At 35.6% G+C, this 15,978-nt stretch overlaps 1 protein-coding gene across 1 annotated transcript in view; it reads right to left on the reverse strand.

The window, feature by feature from the left end:
* The window catches only part of LOC150084763 (activator of 90 kDa heat shock protein ATPase homolog 1), a 195,885-nt gene that overhangs the window by 96,916 nt on the left and 82,991 nt on the right, over nt 1-15,978 (reverse strand). The gene's annotated exons all lie outside the window — the stretch shown is intronic.

Consider the following 15,978-nt stretch of genomic DNA (forward strand, 5'->3'; position numbering starts at 1 on the left):
AGAAATACTGTTCAAAGTTTAGGCCAAAATGAATGTCAGATGAACTAATGAGACTCATGGCAGAGAATAAAAATGCATGGGATGCATCTAAATTATCAGGCAACACAAAACTATGGTCATAAAGGAGGTCAGGCAAGCAGATTATGAGAAATCTTTGGCAAAGGATGCAAAGAAAAACAGCAAAGACTTCTTTATGTAGATCGGATTGGTCCACTTGATATCGATGGTTCGACTGTTGATTATTCTGCTCAGGTAGCAGACAAACTGAAAGAGTATTTTGCATCTACATTCACAACATGAATTCTGTTTGGGAAGTGGAGGCCAAAAGTTTATATCAAACTAACGGGGGGGGGGGGGGCTGAATGATTTTATAATAACTGAGAGAAAAGTGGAGGAGAAATTGTTAAACATAAGATACCTGGGGTGGATGGGGTCTATCCAGTTATATTAGAGGCAGCAAAGAAAGTAAGCTAGTCCTTAGTCATAATTACGAGTGATTTTATAATAACTGAGAGAAAAGTGGAGGAGAAATTGTTAAACATAAGACACCTGGGGTGGATGGGGTCTATCCAGTTATATTAGAGGCAGCAAAGAAAGTAAGCTAGTCCTTAGTCATAATTACGAGAGCATCCTCGTATTCAGGGCAGGTACCCATGGACTGATTAGATCTTGATTAGACTGCAGTTATAATTCAGACACAGCATGGTTTTGTTAAGGGGAAGTCTTGTCTCACCGATTTGATTGGCTTCTATGATGTGGTCTCAAATGAACTGGATGCAAAAAAATAATTTTCATGTCATCAGAGTTGGAATTAGGGTGGGGGGAGCAGGGTGCCAGCCCCAGGTGCAGCGTTTTAAGGGTGCATTCGACTAGTTATATTTTAAAATTTGCCTAATTTTTGATTTAATTACAATCGGACCTGTGTTTAACAAATTCTTTATAGCAAATTTTTTGAATTCCTTTTGGTAATTTACATTTAAAATAGTTTCTGTAGAATGAAGAAAATTTCCATATAACCAACAGATTACAAGAGACTTAACTTTGTATGCTTTGTTTCCACCTATGGCCTTTAAGCAATTTAAGGGTTAAAGTGATTACTGTTCCACAATGTAAGTGGAACGTAAAACGTATGTAGCCACTTATCACACATACCGAGAAGCCATGCTATAGAAACCATGCTTTCTATAGCCAGTCGAAAGATTTAGGCATATTCCCGACACGGATAATAGCTTCTGGTCAACTTGTATTCTTTGTTTAAAATTTAAAAAAAAAAATTATTAAAAGAAATACTGCATTATTTTTGTACGTGCTACTTATGATTCCAAAACTTTTTGTGACTTTGTGAGTGTGAAAAAAAAATTATAAATTCGGGATTTATAATCACTTACAGAAAAAAATATCAGGGAGGAACAGTGTTTTACAAATTTCAAAAGTAATAGAGAAAATCCAATTACAAATTTCAATAAAGTATGGCCCATTTTGTAAAGTCACACCTCTGAGATTTTTGGTTTGTCCTCCAGTGCTAACCAGTTGGCTTATCATCCAGTGCTAAACGAGTTGGCAGTTGCATTTTGCTTGAACTGCAAAAATGCTGAAGTGTGAGTAGTCGCAGGTTAAAAGAAACAAAAGTGTAATTCAAATTTTGTTATTCAGTTGTTTTGTCTCCACGTTAAAAAAGGTAGTTTTAATAAATTATTATAAACAAACCTTTCTTTTATGTATTTTAATTTACTTTAGTTGAACTGTAACCATATTTTATTTTTATAGATAACATTCTATGTAATTATTAGTTATTTAAAATTATTTAGAATTTAGTTACTTAGAATTATATTTTTGTCTCATTTTCAAAATGAGGTTTAGACACAGTAATGAAATCAGGAGGGCATAGTTCTTGTTAAATTTTTTGATTAAAGAGTTCCCCTTGTTAATTTTTTGAGTAGAACACTTTACTTGTTAAAATACTTTTTTATACTACAAAAATGCAGATTGCAAGTAAACTCGCTATTTAAATTAATGTATTATCGAGTTTATTTTTTCATTTCAATTTGAGAACATGCCTGAATGAAACTATTTTTTTAAATGCTATTCTTTAAAAAACAGTATTTTTAAAAATTGTTTCATTCTAGTCTACATGTCTACCATAAACTATGTTATTTATTTTGGCTGTGCTCCAAATTTAATTAAAATAAAAAAATCTTAAATTTTAAATTTATAAATTATAAGTAAGAATAAGATGTCTAAACGACCAAGTGGAGCTGTTTGTTTGTTTGTTATTTGGTTTTTAGGAGCATTAGCAACTAAGGCCATATTGCTCCAGGGATATGCGTGACCTTTCTGCATCCTCTGTATTTGGTGGGCACGGGCTCGAACTCCTGTGTAATGAAGAAGCGTGTGCAACGCACTGCTGCTCCTGCCCACCGGGTTACAAAGGTGTCAACCAAGTGGAGCAAAATTTCGAAAGAAGTTGTGGGAGGATAAACAAATAAACTGTCAAATAATTTTAAAAATTGGTTTGCACCAATGGAGATCACTGACAACAAAGAAAACCCTGTTAGCTGGAATTCAGTCATTCTTGAAGCCGAAGAAAATTGTAGCAAAACAGAGGTTATAACATAATAATTCTGAAAATGACCAGGAAACTGAATCAGAATAAGAATCCTCTCAGATTGTAAAAAATGAAAATAACAATAATAATCATATCATGCTGAACCTAAATAATCCTGCATCTTGGCCATCGAATATTTCTGACAAAATAAGATGCTTTTAAATAGAAAATAGAACAGATCAAGGCAAAGATGAGAATTTTCGTTTTTCTTTATCCAAGGATGGCTGCCGATTTCCTATTGAGTAGTTTGGAAGAAAAACTTGATAATGGTGAAATTTAGTAGATCGATTTACTCCAAAGAAACAATCTTGTATTGTTTTCCATGAATTTTATTTGGAACTAATAAAAACACTGGCAATGTGCCTTCACTAGTCAATTCACAGAAAGCCTTTTCCTGTTGGAAACAATTATATCGGATGTATTCCAAATCACAAAAATTCGTTAAAACACAGTGAACACTTTCTAAAATGGAAATCAAGGGAAAAGTCTAAACAATTCTGAACTTATTGATGATGCTCTACAATAAGCAATTTTAACAGAGAAAGAAAAATGGAGAAGAATTTTAAAAATTATTCTGGATGCAATATTATTTTGTGAAAAAAAAAAAAAAAAGTCTTGTATTAAGAGATTCAAATGATAGTTGAAATCCAAAAGCTGGAATATTACTGAACTTATAAGTCATTATAATTAAGAATTAGCAGAACAAATTTCAAATTATCAAAAAGAAATTCTGAATTATTTATTGCATAAAATTCAAAGCAAATTTATATCCTTAACTGGAAATTAAATTCAGGCTGGTATTATTTCAAAAATAAAAAAAGGTAAGTACATGTTATTGATTGCACACCCAATTTATCACATCATGAACAAATAACCCAAATAATTAAATATGTGCAAATTATTGATGGAAAAATATCAATAAAGGTCATTTATTTTATAGAAAGTAAAGAAAGGAATGTCATTGCCGCCTCCGTAACCAGGTGGGCAGTAGCAGTAGTGCATAGCACACGCTTCTTGATTAGACCGGGGTTCAAGTCTGTACCCACCAAATACGGAGGATGTGGCAGGTCACTGAACGACCACCACATATTCCCAGCCAGGATAAAGGGTGAGGGTTGGCGTCAGGAAGGGCATCCGGCCGTAAAAATTGCATGCTAAAACAATAAAAACGCTGACCCCATATAATAGTGGGAAAAGGTGAGGATAAAAAAAAAAAAAAAAGGAAGGGATGTCATTGGATTGGCAACAGAAATCCTCACCAAATTAGAAAAGGACGGGCTTGACATTAACCCGGTCAAAGTCCACCCTGTTTTTGTCTAATTTTTAACCCTAACTCGAAAGTTGCTCCCCTCGAAGAAAACTAATAATTTTCATAATTTCTACTCAATTTTCCAAATTGAAACTCTCAATATACATAAACAGAAGTATATTCTTTGATTTCCTACCTTTAGCGCTCAGCAAAAACTATTAATTCACTCTAAAACAGCAAAAATGTACGATCACATTTCAATTTATTAAATTTTGATGTTGGCAAAACAAGATCCAAGCTTTGAAAATAAAACGCGTTACTTCATTAGTTCAAAAATTCGCGCGTCAGCTCGGCGCCTCTGGCTAAAACGAATCAACGCATGCAGAGAGATAATTGACTGGTCAAGCTTACGTCATTAATGTTACCAAGGTGATCCAAGGAGAAAATGAAACTGTAAACAACTTTCGTGGAAAACAAACAGTTGAGCATCATTACTTGTGAACACTAATTTGCATGGCTCACTCACAACAGTAGCTTTATTGCTTTTCGTAATTGTTGTACGAAAGAATTGCAACGAATTGGTTTTGAAAAACTAAAATATTGCATTTCCTTTCTTCAATATGTATTATCTACTAAAAAAAAAAAAAAAAAAATCAAGGAAATTCATCTACTGAACAGCAGTTTCATGGATGTATATTTGATCTTCTTACGAAATTTCAAGAAAATATTTCTATTCATAGCTGCGTTATAAACTTCGAAAACTGATATCGAAGGAACTTCGCATGCATCTCACCTAGGGTACAAACGAGAAAAAAAAAAAAAATGCGCAGCTAGTAACAGACTGTGAGAACAATCCATTACTCGTAGTGAGGGATTGGGATTGCATCAAAAAATTTCCAGAGAAAAATTGAATTTTCATTATCACACAACGCCCGAAAAATTCACCATAAAATGTCATGTGTTTCAATTCCATTCTGAGCTGCAAATGTAATTTCACTTCTCTTGCGCTGAGAGAGTAGCCGTTCACCGGATGAAGAAAAACAGGGTTCATTTTCATGAAATTTCCAATTCCCTTCTTTCACTTGAGGGGAAAAAAACTCCTTAGGGGAGGGAGTCCACCCTTTCTAGTCCGACCCTGGAGAGAGAGAGAGAGAGAGAGATTTATTTTATTTATTATTATTTATTTTATTTTATTATATTATTATTATTTTTTTCTTGTGTTGTTCTAGCAATCCATCCTGGATTGGGGCTTCCCTGGGCCGGGATCTCTTTTCTCCTTCCCTCTCTCCATCTTATACAAGTTTTTCTTTCCTCCCTGGGGAACTTTTTTTTTTGGCTCATACACTTGGTTTCTTACATCACATGCCACTACTACTACTACTACTACTAGTAGTAGTTCCCCAGGGAGGAGGGCGTGCAGTTAGTAGGAGAAATCTTGCCCTCCTGCTAGGGACGAGTACCTGGGGGCAGTCGTCCAGGTGTTTGCTGCTTCCAGGTAGCCAGAATGCCCGAATACAACATCACAATACAGAACACACACATAAGCTCACAAACAGTTTTTCTTTCCTGTCACTTTCTCCCGTGCGGAATGAAAAATTTTTCTCTCTCTCTCTTGCCTTCCTTTTCATCTGTCTTCATCCAACATGGGATATTCCTAAGCGGGATGATTTTTTTTTTTTTTTTCACGACACACACTGGCCTTACCCTGACAATGCGTAAAAACTGAACAGAGCAACGAGGCCGAGATGAACTTTTGTTCTAGGAGCCGCCCATACAAAAACAAAAAATAAATAAAGAAAATAAATAATAATAATAATAAAAAAAAAAAAAAGCATTGCAGCTCTAAGTCAGCTTCATCCTAGGATGCCGAAACTGCAATTGTTTTAGAGAACAATATTTTGCATTTTTACTTTCTAACATTATTTTGCATTATAGCTCTGTTACAATATTTTGCTTCGTTTCTTTATATTATTGCTGTAGCAAACGATATCGGTGTGCATGATGTTTCATCACAGATGCTGGAGTTTTAATTAGTCAGTTCATCCTAGGATGCGGAAGTACTAATTAGTCCAATTTTGGTCTGGCGCGCATTTGAGAAATCCACATTGCTTTACTGCAATTGTTTTAGGGAAAAATATTTTGCATTTTTACCCTAGAGAGAGAAAAATAAAAGTATTTTTTCTTTTTTTGTGGGAAGCAGGCCAGGAGGTTGTCAAAGGTCCAATTCCCTAACTACTTGGCAATGTTATAATAAATGAAATCCAAATCTTTTTCAATTTTAGAAAAAATAAGTGTAATCATTAATTATTAGTAAATAATATTATATTATTACGTGTATGAAATGCAAGTAATTACTGAATTGTACTGAATTCAGTACAATAATGTTTGTATTCAGTGTATTCCTGTGCTGTGCTATTGAATTGCAATATGCAATGTTGCATGTGAAAGTTTTGTTCCACAGAATGGTTGTTTCCTCTTACTGAATTTTATCTGAAAAGATAATGCTTTCCAAAATCTGATTGTGTTCTCTTTTTTATTTTTGATTAGGGTATACTACTTTTTTTTTTAATTTGTCTCTTGTTTATGACATTCTAATGGCTGTAATTTATTGATATTTTCTACCAAAAAAAATGAAAAAAAAGTAAATTTTGGCTTGTCATATTTTTAACACAGCAAAGCAAAATGAAGTTCAAATAAATATCTTTATTTTTATAATAATATGTTAACACTCATTTACATTCGGCATAAAACATAATAGTAGAACTGAAACTAAGCTGGTATATGGTTCATCAGTACATATTTACATTCTGCGTATAACACAAATAGTGCCCAGGTAAAAACAAATCAGATAGCAGCAGTTGGTGTTTGTCCAATAGATCAGCATCTTTCGAAAATAAGAGAAGCAAAGTTCTGAAAAGTGGAATGGATTTCTTTGTTTTCCACAAGATGATGTCCAATCCAGGATGAAAATCTCTTAACAATTTTTTTTCTCAAGTCCTCATAAATGTCACAGTCAAATAACACATGCTGTCACTCTTCACGTTGCCCGCAAGAGCAGAAGTTAGTATGAAAAAGTCCGAATTTGCACAGTTTATCATTTAGCGACAGTGTCCAGTGGTGAGATATGACTTCTGCATCGATAGGGAGAACCATTACCTTCTGCCTTTATCCGTTAGGTAGGTAACCTCTGGAGAAAACTTTCTAGTAACCTGCGAGGTCAGCAATATGTCCTATTGTGTCTATCATAAGGTAGAAAGTTTGTTCCTGTTGTTTTTCTTCTCACCTTAGATGTTATGATTATTCATGTTGATTCTAATATCAAAGAAGTCGGTTGGAATTGCTTGTTTTCAATCTGTAACACAACCCTCTGTAAACTACGTAAAGATCTAGTGGAATAGATCCTGCCAGCACTTGAAGAGCTGATAAAACTGTACAGTAGGCACGCATCAGGGCTAGCAGTATGCTCCTTTTTATAGAAATTAATTTTTTTTGAAATGTTTTATTCTGTAACCTCTGAAACCAGACTCCAGTGCTGAAGGTTACAATAGGGATGCCTTATTGAAACTTCAGCATCCACTGATGAAGATGACTGCCAAGAAAGTGAACATCACAACAGCACAAACAAAGCGTGACTATATTGGAAAGAATAAAGTCACCGAATGAAGAAAAACTGCTGGCCTCCAAAATATCCACACAGCCCAGAACATTATATGTCATCTGCCAGGTACGAGGGCTGCAGCAAGAACACCAATCACTATAGGATTGTCCTTTCGATAATGTAATGTTAACCCAGATAGTGATTCACGCCAGATGTTAGAAGAACAGATAACAATGAAATTAGCTTTCTAACAAACTTTTTAGGAACGTATCATGCAGCAAGTTAAAACTTGGAAAATATGTGGAATAATAATGGTTGGTCCGAAGTAACAGACTCAAAAGAGAAAGAAACAGACCGATTAGCAGCATTTACAGATTTTTTGGTATTTGTGTTTAGATAGATGCCGAAGAAATTACATAGTGCTGTAATATCCTGAAGATAAACAGCTAGTTTCATTCAACGATAAATGTTCTTTTTTTCCAGAATATGTACCAGTAAAATAGCAAAATGTGAACTGCATACTACATTATGCTATGCAAATATGATTTTATACACAAAGAATATGGAGATTTATGTTGAAAGACAACAGCCAGACAACTTTTCAAGAATGTCCGAATGTGATGAATCAGCTTGTTTGCCCTTTGAAGAAACTAATCACAATATGCTCCTATAACAACTGGTTCTAGCGTTATCTTTGACTACTAAAATTTTACGAGGAAACACTGTTTGTTGGCTCGCTGAAAAAAAAGAGAAAAGAGAACTGCCAGCTGAATATCACAAAAAAAACCAGAAATGTGCTCCCACACAACCCACTTTGACAGCTCTATAGATAGCAACGGTGGTGACAGTAGAAAGCCAGAAATTATGCTTCAATATGATCGAATGTGGAATAGACCCATAGGATGAAATGTGATCTACTTCATGTCTCAGGAAAGCAGAAAATGACCAACGTTTTTTTTTTTTTTTTTTTTTTTTTGATTCCTGACATTTCAGGAATTAATACCATAAACAACCCGGAGGACAAAAATCCAGAAGTGAATAATACACACGAAGAGCTTCTCATAGAGATTGGCATCAGTAGTGAAATCACACAACTCTAAAAAAGAGTAGCCATTCGGTCTCTGCCAAAATTACTTCATGTAAAAGCTGCAGAAGTACAGTTGCATCCAGCCAAAAGAAGATTTCTGATCCTTCTGGAGTTTACACACCTAACCAAGAAGCTATGCTAATACTAATATAATCCCTAAATGAATTTAAAAAAAAATTAACATGTCAATCTAATCTCTAGCAATAAAAATAATGAGCTATGTTTAGCTAATCTCTAGCTAAATAAGGAAGATGTGGTAACCTAAGCCTAAATGAATAAAAAAAGATGTGTCAACTTAATCTCTACGTTAATAAAAAAAATAAGTAAATGTGCTAATGTAATCCTAAACAAATAAAAATTAAATAAATGTGCTAATGTAATTCTAAACGAATAGTGTAATTCTAAACGTGCTAGTGTAATCCTAAAGGAATATAAGAAAAGTTATAAATATTGTAAATTTAATTTCTAACTGAATAAAAAAGTGTGCAAATTTCCATTAGTAAACCGAACTGAATGAAAAAGTTGTATTAGTCTTATTCCTAAATGAATATATATCTGTAATAGTGTAATCCCTAAATGAATATGAAGAAGCTGTATCAAGCTAATTTCTAAATTAATTAAAATAAAAAAAAATCTGAACTTATCTGCTTGAATAATAAAAAGCGATGCTGAATTCTAAATATAAACTAAATCTACTTTGTCATAATGTAGAAGTGCACCAGGAAGATAGAATAAAACTAAGGCCTTCTGCATTATGTTGCTCAAACTAACTTGCAAGAAACACCCCACTTCTGAAAGAAGTGACCTTCTGAAAAAGTTGTAGTAGCGACACACACACACACATTTGTAGACTATTTTATTTAGCTGTACTGTTTTATATTAGCATACATAATTTTTGCTACGTTTGTGTATATAAATATACATATAAATTATGTATGCTAATATAAAGTAGTTTAGCTAAATAAAAAAAGCCAACTTGATAAGTGTGTATTTTTAGTCATCACTGTCACTACTTTGAACATTTTCTTTAGGTATCTTCCCAAAACATAATTCACAGACAGTCTTCGAGTGCTCCTTACAAACTCGTTCTAAACATGCTTCGCAGAATTTCTTTGTTTTATGATCTTTCTTCCTGGGACACTTGTAACATCTACCTGGCTTAGGTGGACACTGTTGGGAAGGTCCAGGAATTTCTTCTGGTGGAATACAAGCATATTTCGCTGCTTTCGCACGAAGATATTTTGGAAAAGTTACCGTGGCTGCTCTTTTACGGAGCTGTGGATTCACTAAACTTTTTCCAATCTCTGCGAGAAACTCGCTTCGAGGGAGTCTCACTTCTGGATTATTGCTACGGAAAATAGCCAAGGCATTTATTCCAGCAACGTTCAAAATCCTGTGGAAAAGTACCATTGGCCACATTCTGGTTTTCCGATATGTAGTATACGTTCCACACATTTCATCCACCTTTGGTCATATTATAAAACATAATTTCCGGCTTTCTTTTGTCGCCACTGTCAGGATCTATAGTATCGTCGTGGTGCTTAGTCGATATTAGGATCACATTTCTGGTTTTTTTTGGTACATAGGACACAACTGTGGTCTGATCTTGGAATGCGAACAAACTACTAGTCGGCTCGCGTTCCTTCACATTGACCAATTCAGCTGGTAGCTCATGTTTATTTTTTCTTAGTGTGCCAACAAGAGTAATGTTTTTTTCTCGTAATTTAGAAGCCAGAGGCACACTGGAGAACCAATTGTCTGTGGTCAAATTACGGTTGGTTCCTTCAATTGGGCGAACAAGCCGCATCACCACATCGAGGGGCGAATTTGACAGGGCATATGGCCCAGGAGGTTGTCTCCCCACATAAACTTCCATATTGAATGTGAAACACATCTTAGCATCGGCTAATGTAAATATTTTCAATCCATATTTTGCCGGTTTACTTGGGATGTATTGAAGGAATGAGCATCTACCCCTGAATGGCACTAATTGTTCATCTACAGTTACATACTCAGAAAGTGAGTAAAATCTCTGGCATCTCTCCAAAAACATGAAAAAAATTTCACGAAATGCTGCAAGTCGGTCCGATTCTTTTCTAATGTGTCTATCACTCTTGCTATCGAATCGCATAACCCGAAGGAGGAATGAAAACCTCTAATGGGTCATAACCGATGACAGCAATTCCAGACCAAGTCCATCTTTACGCCACATATGTTCTGCGTTTATCCCTGCTAGCCCAGACATTCCTGACAATATTAAAATACCTATCAAAGCTCTCACTTCATCGTTATCTGTTCTTCTAGCATCCTTGGCCAACGAAAAATTAGAAGATATTTTATCAACGTATTCGTTAGTATGTCTCACTATATGAGTTATCATTTCATTATCGAAAAATAATAAAAAAACAATCAATTGGTGATTTGGCGGACTTACCTGCAGCCTTCACACCTGGTAAATGAATAATGTTACCTCGAGCTGCGCGAATATTTAGACGAGGGGCAACTTTCCTCCACACCGTGCTTTTATCCTTCCCGACATATACATCCTCCTCCAGCTGCTCCCAGTCGCTGTCACCGCTTGTCTCCGTGCTACTCCAATGGTCCAATTCCTCACAGAAGGAGCTATCATCTTCTGATGATGACTGCTCATCAGCTGCCCTTTCTTCATAATTCCCTTCCAAATAACTCCTATGCATTTTCTAAGGTAAATCTGAATATGAAAATAAGTCTGAAATCTAAATGTGAAATATCAATGGTTGTCACTACTTAAATTGAAGTTCTCGCGTTGCGCAGAAGCAAGAAATGTGGAAAATCAGTTGAGCCCCCCCCCCCCCCCCCAACTCTTTCTTGTAGTGAAAATAATTTGTTTGGGTGGAGTATGTGTTTTCGCCTTCTACATATGTATAATTGTGAAAACTTCTTTGCGGTAAATTCAGCAAATAGTAGTCAATAATCCCTCTGGAAATATTGGGAAGTGTTTCATTCTAACCTTACGGTAAGATCAAGCTATAGTACAGTAACCCTTTATTGCATGGAAAGTATTGTCATCTAGAAACAATGTCAGGACAGTAACAATAAACCTATGCAGTTAGAACAGGTGTTTTGTTCTGAGAGTCCGTTGAGTAGAATCAAAGAGGAAGTTACCCTTCATGTTACCGCCGTAATTTGTTACGGTAGGGGAGATCAAAATCTTACCGTAATATCAAACCAAAGTACAGTAATCTTTTTTGCATGGTAGTAGTTGTCATCTAGAAATAATGACAGGACAGTAACAATACATGTATGCAGTTAGAACAGATGTTTTGTTCTGAGTTTCTTGCAGTAAAATCAAAGAGGAAGTTACTCTTCATGTTACCGCAAGTAATTCATTACGGTAGGGGAACATAAACTGTCTTCTGTTCGACAGATATCAGTAATTGCAATATTCCCAAAGGGGAATAATTTCAGCTTAGAAGAGACAATGGACAGCATTCAATCCCCTTTTCGTCAATTGGATATACTAGCCATAAATATATTGGAAGCTGGATTATACATTTCAAACATCACTTGAATGCAAATGACTACACAGTTACTTTGGACTGATCTGATATCTTCGGGTAAAATCAGTCTTTTTGTTGTAATTTTCCAAAACATTTGATTTTACAAAATTACAAAATACAATTACAAAAAAAAATATTCCTGTGTTCAAATAATTTTCCCAAATTGTTTGAACACAGGAATATTTTTTTTATTTCCAATGTGTATTTTACTATCGCATTTCCTTTCTTCAATATGTATTTCAATACATATTGTAATAATTTACATATTGTAAGTTTCTTCAATACATATCGAAGAAATTACAATACATATTCTGTCTACTGACACAAAATCAAGAAAATTCAACTGAAAGCCACAATAGAAACGAAAAAAAAAAAGAAAAACACTTTGCTGTACTATTGTTTTAGGGAACAGTATTTAGCATTTTTACTTTCTAACAATATTTCACATTATTGCTCAGTTACAATGTTTTGCTTTGTTGCTTTACGTTATTGTTGTAGCGAACAATATCGTGCACGACATTTCATCACAGATGCTGGAGTTCTAATTAGTCAGTTCATCCTAGGATGTGGAATTACTAATTAGTCCGATTTTGTTCTGGTGCTCATTTGATAAAAAAATCCAGAATAATTCCTCTGGAAATATTAGCTAGTGAACTGCATTATAAATTTCAAACATCGCTGTATTGCTTATCCTTTGAGTGACCGCATGTTTTCGCCTTGTACAATTGTTTTATTGTGGACACTTTCTTCCAGTCAGTAAAATCACTATTATACCTATAAAGTAATTCATTATGTTGGGGGAAACAGTTTTTGCTCCTAATTGATGTAGCACTTTCGAATTTCGCAAAGTGGATTATTTGAGCACAACACACATTAGAAGGTCGGTAAAAGAGTTGATAATTGATGGGCAGCATTCCGACAAACAAATTTTCTGTTTATATTACGTGATGACCACACAGTCAGAGATCCTGAAATAGAGAGAGAGAGAGAGAGAGAGAGAGAGAGAGAGAGAGAGAGAGAGAGAGAGAGAGAGAGAATACAAGAAACCGCACTGCATTTAGCAGTCACCGACTCGTCTGCCAAAAACCACAGTAAAACAATAAAAGTGATGGGGAGTAAGTCTATTTGTCAGCGGAGTTTATCTGTTTATTGCAGTTCAGAACAGCATTATGACCGTGGACAGTGAATTTATTCGTCTTCTGAGCTAAAACAGAATTTCTCCCTTTGCGATGACATCAAAGCGTAACAAGCAAATATCTTCTAACGATACTTTTTGAGCAGCCGTTAGTTTGTAATCTGTTAGCTTTGTATTGTTACAAATATTGCAGTTATGTGAACAATACACATTTCAAGAAAGAAAGAAATTCATAGCGGATGATTTTTTTTTTCTTTCTTTTGATGCACCAGTTTCGAAGTTTATAACGCAGCTATAAATAGAAATATTTTCTCGAAATTTGGTTAGAAGATCAAACCCAGGAAACTGCTGTTCTGATATTGTTTACTAAAAACAATTACAATAAAGCAAACTTTTTTTTTTTTTTTTTTTATCAAATGCGCATTGCAGTGTTATCAGTTTTACACCAGTTTTTCCCGTTTCCAACAGATGAATTTCCTTGATCTTCTGTTCGTAGGAGCAATACACGTTGAAGATAGGATATACGATCTGTTCACCTTCCATAAACTGTTATTGGTACTGTATGGCTTTATTGCTTCTTATGTCAAAAACAGTAGCTCCTGTTCATCTTTTGTTTATTTACACTTCTCCCTTACCGTCTCGATTGTAGCTGTACGGGTGACGTGATATATACGTCCCAGGCTTCGCTGGTATTCAGGCGGAGTCGTTTATCAGAACTGCTCCTCTCCGTAAAAAGAAATTCGCGCGCTTTACACCAAGAAACAAATCAAGTGTCGGGTTTCATAAGCTCTAGGCTGGTTAGGGTGGGGGTAAAAAAATTAATTGAAAAGGCCTAAAAAATTGCATACTTGATGTCACATTTTTGTCATTTGCGTGAAATTCAATAGAAGGTTTTGAAAATTTAAGTGGGAAAATTCAAGAAAACAGTTCTGGCTCCAACTATAGCGAGTTTCAGCTCTGTAATTAGAGTAAAAATTATAGAATTAACTTGCTGAACCCAGTTGGGGCTGGTACGTACCCCAGCGGACGGGGTACGTACCAGCCCTCCCTTACGTAAAAATGTAAGGGAGGGCAGGGATACGATAATGGGGCCAATATAGCAGGAAAATTTTTTTTTTTTATGAAAACTCCAAACACGAGAGTATTAGAACTTATAGTACTTAGTACCATGCTTGGGTTGGAGGTTGAGAAGACATTTGTTGACATTAGTCTTGAACTTCTGTAGACTGCAATTTTCAGGAAAGACATATGAAGGAAGGTTGTTCTAGAAAACGACAGTTGAATGAATAAACGAGGAAGATGAAAAGTTGGTTCTGTGAGTTTGAAGTTAGACAGTAAATGGATGTTGGCTGATGGCGGCAGGTGTTCGGACTGTTTTGAAAGAGAGCAGGAATTATAGAAGCCAATTCAGAAGAACAGTGCCCATGGAAGTATCTATAGAAAAAGCATGCAACCCATGGTGGTGAAAACCCATGTTTACTCTCCAGAGCTAAGTGCCAGTCAACCCTGCCCCATCTCTTCTATCATGCAGTATGACTGATGACTTTTGAGGTTATGATGAGATCCAATCTTCCTTACATTTTGAAGGTACAGCTCTAAAACGGTGTTCGCAGGCCAGCCGATAATTAGTACACTGGACCAAACCTATTGGTAACTCTTCAGGAGGCTTCCGGATCAGCTAGTGTATAATCATGCAACCTCCACTCTGCCGGATAGTGACTGGAGGGAGTCCGACTAATTTGTATGTGGGAGGGGGCATTGTCGAGACCGCTTTATGTCAAGGATCTGGGTATATTCTTACCATGTGTACACCATATCCAAAATTTTAATTACTTCATACAGCACGTCCCCCCTCCCACTTTTTCTTACTATTGATTACACCACGAATTGTCAAACTAATAGAGTAAGCTTATCTGCGAAAAGGTCTAAACTTCCCAAACACTTCCTAGTTCATTTCACAAATATACATGGTCACAATTGTAATCTCAACAATGTCCATTTCCACTTGCAGTCTGCCAAACCCCATGTACTTTTTCTGACAGAATCTCAGTTATCAGTTGATTCAACTACTGCTCATCTCAATTCACCAAATTATTCACTGTATGATTCCTTTCACCTCAAAGTTGGTACTTGTGCATATGACCGTTCTGATATTCCCTGTCAGAGACTTGGTAATTTGGAATTTCCTCTTTTTGATCTTTTCTGGCTTAAAATCTCTCTACCTCATTCTGTCAAATTCATCTGTTGTCTCTACCGTTCTCTGAACTCCACTAACCACTTGGAGCTCTTTGACTTCCTCTGTTTGCAACTTGACTTTCTCCAGTCCAACTTTTTTTTAACAGTGAGGTAATTTTCCTTTGTGATTTTAATGTTCATAACTCCAGTTGGCTTCCGTTTTCTAGTCACACCAACCCAGCTAGTCGAGATGCTGAGGCTTTTGCAATTACTAATTGCACAGATTGTTCATTTACTAAGAGAATACCTGACAATCCTAACCATACAGCCAACACGCTTGATCTTTTTCTCACAAACAACCCTTCTAAGTATACGATCGAAGTGAGTGGTCCTTTAGGCACCTCAGATCACAACTTTTATCTCCAAAGTTTTATCTCCTTTTATCGTCCAAGTTTGCAGATGAAATGAAGGTTGTCAGGGTTGTTCATGACAGTATGCAACTGCAACAGGATCTAGAAAAGTTGGGCAGATGGGCTGAGAGGTGGCAACTGAAGTTTAACATTGACAAATGCAAAGTACTGCATATAGGT

Source organism: Mastigoproctus giganteus, chromosome 6 (genome assembly GCF_048544385.1).
Source record: "Mastigoproctus giganteus isolate SK-2022 chromosome 6, ASM4854438v1, whole genome shotgun sequence".
NCBI lineage: Eukaryota > Metazoa > Arthropoda > Arachnida > Uropygi > Thelyphonidae > Mastigoproctus > Mastigoproctus giganteus.